The sequence below is a fragment of the Ammospiza caudacuta genome, chromosome 9, assembly GCF_027887145.1.
Source record: "Ammospiza caudacuta isolate bAmmCau1 chromosome 9, bAmmCau1.pri, whole genome shotgun sequence".
Lineage (NCBI taxonomy): Eukaryota > Metazoa > Chordata > Aves > Passeriformes > Passerellidae > Ammospiza > Ammospiza caudacuta.
The window spans coordinates 34250743-34257064 of NC_080601.1; positions in this window are offsets into that span (position 1 = coordinate 34250743).

A 6322-nucleotide genomic window follows, 5' to 3' on the forward strand; every position below is an offset into this window, starting at 1 on the left:
TGCATTAAACAAAATAATAAACAATACACTTGTCTTCTAGTTGAGGATACTAATTACTATAAAATTAACATAGCTGAAAATTACACAATCCAAGTGAGCAGGGATTGTATGTTAAAGCTTGTGCATTAAACAAAATAATAAACAATACACTTGTCTTCTAGTTGAGGATACTAATTACTATAAAATTAACATAGCTGAAAATTACATAATCCAAGTGAGGAGGGATCTGATGTTAAAGCTTGTGCATTACACAAAATAATAAACAATACACTTGTATTATGTTTGAGTGACTGGACAGAGGCCCTGGAGGTGGTTACTGCTCTCTCCAGATTTGATACAGGGCCTGAAGAACTTTTCCAATCTTTTCCCACTTCTGAGAGTGGGAAAAGATTGGAAAAGACAGAACCAGAACCCAGCCTCCACCAGAACTTCCAGCCATTACTGCAACATTATTGTTAATAGAAGAGAAATAAGTCCCAGCCACATTAGCAATGCAAATATATCTGAACTTTGGCTGGTTGTATTAGATCTGATGCCATTATGGAGGAAACCAGTAATCCCACTGTAATCTATTCCTGGGAAATTTAATTAGGCATTGGATGTGGGCACTGCTGCTCCGTGATTAGCACATCACAGGGATTCACCATCATTAGCAAAGGTAATGACTGTTTATCTCACCCCTCAGGACCTTCCACCAGCTCTGAGAGCTTCATCTCTCTCATTTTCCAGTCTGAGTGGAGTCAGGAAGGTCTGGGAAAGGCTCTGGGATTTGGAGGTTGCTCCTTGGAAACGTGTTCAATAAGGAGAGCTCAGGCATAACTGACACAGGTATGTTAAGTCTGAACCACAAGGCTTTATCCAACACAAAAAATGATGCTGGAATCACAGTTTGGGTCTTTGCTTGCTTGGGTTGATTTTCTTAAAGCACTGGGTGCTTTTATCTGTTTTTCAACAAATAACACAGGGCTGATAATCAGTTTTGTGGGATTCTGAGGTTTTTTGTGCAGCAAAATGCAGTGGGTAGGAGAGTCCTATCTCTGGCTCTCACTGCACCTCCTCAGATGCAGAATAAATGTCCTGGACTCAGATGTCCTCCTCTATGGAAAGAGCCCCTTGGCACCTGATACCCTGGTGTATCTGTGTAAGAGATATCACATTATCAGAACAAAGCAGCCCATTGTTTTGGGTTCACAAGAAGTTATATGGATTAAATCATTCACCAAAGACTGTGGTTCTGGGGAAAAAAAAATAGCATATATGAACATAATAACCAAGTATGTGTCCCACTATTTTGGGTTTTGTTTCAAGAGAAAACAGAAAATTGGAGATCATATCTGAGCAAGAGCAACCTGTGGCCATTATAAATAGAGGCTTTTCAAGGTCCATTAAGCACTAATCATACCTGAGATTAAGGGCAGAAGGGGGAACCACGGGTCTAAGATTGTTTGAAGGGTACATTTCATACTAGTAAGAAATTTAAGACAGAGACAGGTCAGGCTGAGTCCTGTTTAATTTAAAAGATACTCATCTCAAGCGTTAGTCAGAGGTCTGGGGGTGCTGCATGTCTTTCTTGTTACAGTGCACAAGGAAAAAGTGAGCAGAAAGAATTTCAGGAGGAGAAAGAGCAATACAGTTCTGATTCAGGCCTAGTTTCCTCCCTTTCCCCCAGAAAAACACAATTTAGGAGCCAGCTCTAGAATTATTCTCACAAATTTTCAAGTTGCTTGTCTAAAATGCAGATCTTAAGCACCTTTATGCTCCCCTAACTTGCCAGTTGACTTGCTGCACTATGAAACACCCTCCTGGGCAAGTTCTGCTGCTCTGCAGGAATGGTTTTCTCTCAGTGCTTCAGCATTTGCCCCACTGACCCAGGCAGGGACTGTCTGAAAACTGCACCCCTGCCCACACACTGCTGGGACACAGGCATGGGCTCTGATCAGATAAATCACATAAATCACATAAATCACATAAATCACATAAATCACATAAATCAGATCAATCCCTGTGCTGTCAAACAGAGCACTGCTCCCTACTGAAAATGGTCTTGCCAACCACTGTGCACAGTTTGCAGTGACTAAAATCTGAAATACAACCACAGCCATGAAGTTCTTTAGGCTGGAGAGGGACTTTTGACAAGGAGGTGTTGTGGCAGGACAAGGTGGGAGGGCTTTAAGCTGCCAGAGGGCAGGGATGGATGGGATATTGGGAAGGAATTCACCCTTGGGAGGGTAGTAAGGTCCTGGCACTGATTCCTAGAGAAGCTGTGGCTGCCCCTGGATCCCTGGCAGTGCCCAAGGCCAGGCTGGATGGGGCCTGCAGCACCCTGGGATGGTGGAAGGAGACCCTGCACAAAACAGGGGTTGGCAGCAAGATGATTTTGAAGATCCCTTCCAACCCAAAACACTCCATGATTTCATGATTCTGAATGTTGTTGATCGAGCTTTGGTGGACTAAGCCCTTTTCTGATCCAGAGATGGGGCAACTCAGAGGTGTTTTAAAAACTTCTATTCCATTTTCAGTCTCATGAGAATGGTGGGAAAATACTGATGTTATAATTCACGCCATCACAATCAGAAGTCAATTATTTCTTAATTACAATACATGATAAGTGTTTCTTGGCCTATCAGCTTTTGCCACACCATGCTATAAATGCCTTAAAGCCAATAATCTAAAATTACCCCTCGTGGGTCCTACTCCAATGCAAATTTCAAAATTCTCTTTCTCCAAAGTATCTAGTCTTTAATGCAAGGCCATCCTTTGAAATTCTTTAAAATGTCTGTCTCATTCCATGGCATTTCTAGGTCAGCATTGCTCATCTCAAGGTTTGCACACAGATGCTCACTGTGTGAGCCTTTGAGAGTTTTCTACAAATCCATTTCCCACCGAGATGGGCAATTAGCATTTTAAGCTGACCCTGATGGTGAGGATGTGGTGGTTTAGCCCCCAGCTCTGGCAGCCTGTTCTGAGCACAGCTGGATTATCTGAGAGCCAGCAGCCACCCAAGGCACCAGGCACTGATCTCCCTTCCAGCCTCAACACTTTCCAACCCCTGAATCCATCACCAGTTTGGATAAGGGACCAGGGCACTCAAGGGCTTGATCCAAACCCAGCCAGACCCCCTGAGCCCCAGCCCAGCCTGGCTCTGCACCCCCTCCCCAAATTCCCTGCAAGAGCCAGCCCAGGCCAAGGCAATGCCCGACCCTGCTCCGCTGGCTGGGGAAACAACCCCAAAGCAAGGGCAGGCAGCAAAACACCAACTCTGAAAGAGAGGGAGGTCTCTGTAGCACATTATCACGAAATGTAAACAGCAGAGACACCAAAGACAGCAGAAGTTTGCAGCTGGATTATAAACTTTCTTCCATCCCCCATGCCTAGGAATAAGTCATCCAAACAAGCCCTGGCAGTTTTGACTGCTCGAGAAACTTTATGGCTGAGAGCTGCACAGATGATTTACTGCCACGTCCCCTTTTGCCCCCCAAGCCTGCACTAAACTAGAACTTCACAATTGTTTAATGGGGGACAGCACACCCACCTTCTTCTTCTTTGTGTTTTTTGGCATCTTCCTTCTCATGAGGAAACTTGTTTTACAGTTCTTGTGAAAGAATCTGTGACGTCCGATTACAACGTGGAGCTGTAAATCCAAGTCTTAAAAACTGTGTCTGTCTTTTTGGTTTTTTGGGGGTTTTTTTTTGAGTTTTTTTGTTGTTCTTATTCTTTTGTTTTTTGGTGGTTTTGGGGTTTTTTTTGTTGTGTTTTTTTTTTTTTCTTCTTTTTTGTGCTCAGCAACAGCACACTTGTTTAAATGAGCCAACAGTCTAGGTATGAGAGCACACGACTGGGGAGAGAGGGGAGATAAGACAAAGCTCCTGCTGCATCCCAGTGATGGATGCTGCCCTAGCACAGCACAGAGCTGCTACTTAAAGCTGTTTATAAACTCCAGGCCAGCTCGTTTGTGCTTGTGAAACAGCCTGAAAAATGGAGCCCTGGTGCCCAGAGGTACTGCAGAGAAAATACCATTTTAACTACATTGCTTTCACCAGCCTGACATTTAATTATGGAAATACAACATGAGTCTTCACTTAGTCCATGAGAATTAATGCATGAAAAGTAATTGGTTTTGCTCTAACTTGAACAGAACACAACATGAAAGGAAATCCAACCACCCCATTTATAGGAACAGGTGTTTCACTGAATAAAATGCTTCAAATTCAACACAAAATATTTCATCTCGGGTTCTGAAAACTGAAAAAATCTCAATAAAATCTCAAAAATCTCAATTCTCCTTTTTCCAGTTTCAGCTTTTTTCCTTTCCCTTCTGTTCTTCCTTTCTCTTTCCAGAAAGGATGAAGCAGTATGACATACTAGAAATACAAGCAAGTCCATTTTATTTCACTAAGATGTTTTAGTTAGAAAAAATTACAAACATTAAGATGGTATAAAAGTGGGATTGAAACATGATTGAAATCATGTTTTCCCAAGTAAAACAGATTTTTCAATAAGATATAATCTCTCAAATAATCACAGAACAATCAAAAGAATATTCAAGCTGATTATTTTTTTCAATGAAGTTTTCATTCATCTCTAAATAGCACTGAGGTCATGGGGGAATAACTTGTTTATTTTTTCATTCATTGTGACAAATGCTTGACTACACCATGAGTTTTGCTGTTGATACTAATAATTTACTTTTCAGATTCATATACTGCTGTTTGAGAAACAATGGGGCTGACCTCTTCTGTTAAGAGCCATCAATGAAACAGCAATGTTTATTTATTTAAAAGGAAAACTGCCTGGTCTCTGACTTGCTTTGCTCAAGATACAGCAAGATATCAGCAATGATCCACACACTGCATTTTAAATTAAAAACCCAGAACTACAATTTAAATCTAAATCAAGGTTTGAATTTTCTTCAGAGAAAAACTCCTTAATATTTTTCTGTTAAATCAGAGCTTTTCCAAAGTCAGCTTTTAAACAAAGTTTTCAGCACCTTGCAAATAGGACTCTAATGGTATTTATTTTTATATATAAATGTCACTCTGACCCAAATCCCAAATGACTTTGCAATTTCACCATTTAAGATTGAGTCCTTTTGAAATTTAAACGAACTCTAAAATGAGGCCAAGACCTGGTATCTGTATATGGTTTTGTCTTAGTTTGTTTATGGAAAAAAAGAAGTAGCAGGCGGACACATGATTTTATTTGAATTTAATAATTTTTTATAATCTTTTCTTTGATGCCTTGGAACTATATTCAGAATGCTGCAGAAAATGAAAAGTCATTTGGCAAAACCCAGTAGGGGCTGAGAGTGCAGGAGCAGAAAATGCCACAGAGCTTTGGAGAGCTGGGAGATGTTCAGATCAAAATTCACAATCTCAAATAAAGAACATTTCTACAAGTAATAGAGCAGTGGGCCACCCTAGATGAGCCATTAGAGGGGACATAGACACAGATGTGAGATTAGATCCACACCCACACCAGGACTTTAGCTGCAATGCCATTGTCCATAAACAGGAGTGGGTAGCAAATATGGATTATGGTGCTTTCTGCAAATTCAGAATCCTTAAACACTGCATTGTGCTCTTATGTCCTCCCTACTCCCCACAGAAATAGAAATAATATACATACACACCAGATCTGGATTATCCAGATAGCCTCTTAAGCCAGGCATGTGTAAAATTAAACATTCCACATTAATGGATTATAGCATTAATTAATAATTAATAAAATCTAGGACTTTTCACATAGACATTATTATTTAAAAAAAAAAATAATTTGCAAAGAGATCAGAATTAGTTATGCAAGGACATAGGGACACTGTCATTTTGGAAATGCTAAGGAGAGGAGAAACATTTCAGGCTGGGAAAACACTGCCTGCCCCTTAGGAAGGGAAACCAATAAAGTAAACAAGATTCTCTCATTTCAGAAGTATTTGAACAATGGTTAGTTTCAGTTTAGCTGCTGAACTTTCCACAGGCTGGCTGTGCTCACAGCACAAGGTGTACCAGCCCTGGAAAACCATCCATCAAAGCTGCAATGGCTCTGCCTCTGCTGCTGGAGCTTTTTGACTCTGGCTGCACAGTCTGAACCCACAAAGTGCCAGAATTCTGGTTTTAGCCTGGATCTGCAGCATTTAAAGCCCAGCACCACCAGCCCCCGCACCTTTCACAGCACACACTCCACTTTTACTCACCACTGCCCCAAAAAACGCTGCGCACACATTTCTGGCTCCCAAGGAAAACATCAGGGAGTGGGTGTACTTCCTTCAGATTGCATTGTGCTCGAAGATAAGCCAAGCACGGAACAAAGAGCACATTATGGGCAA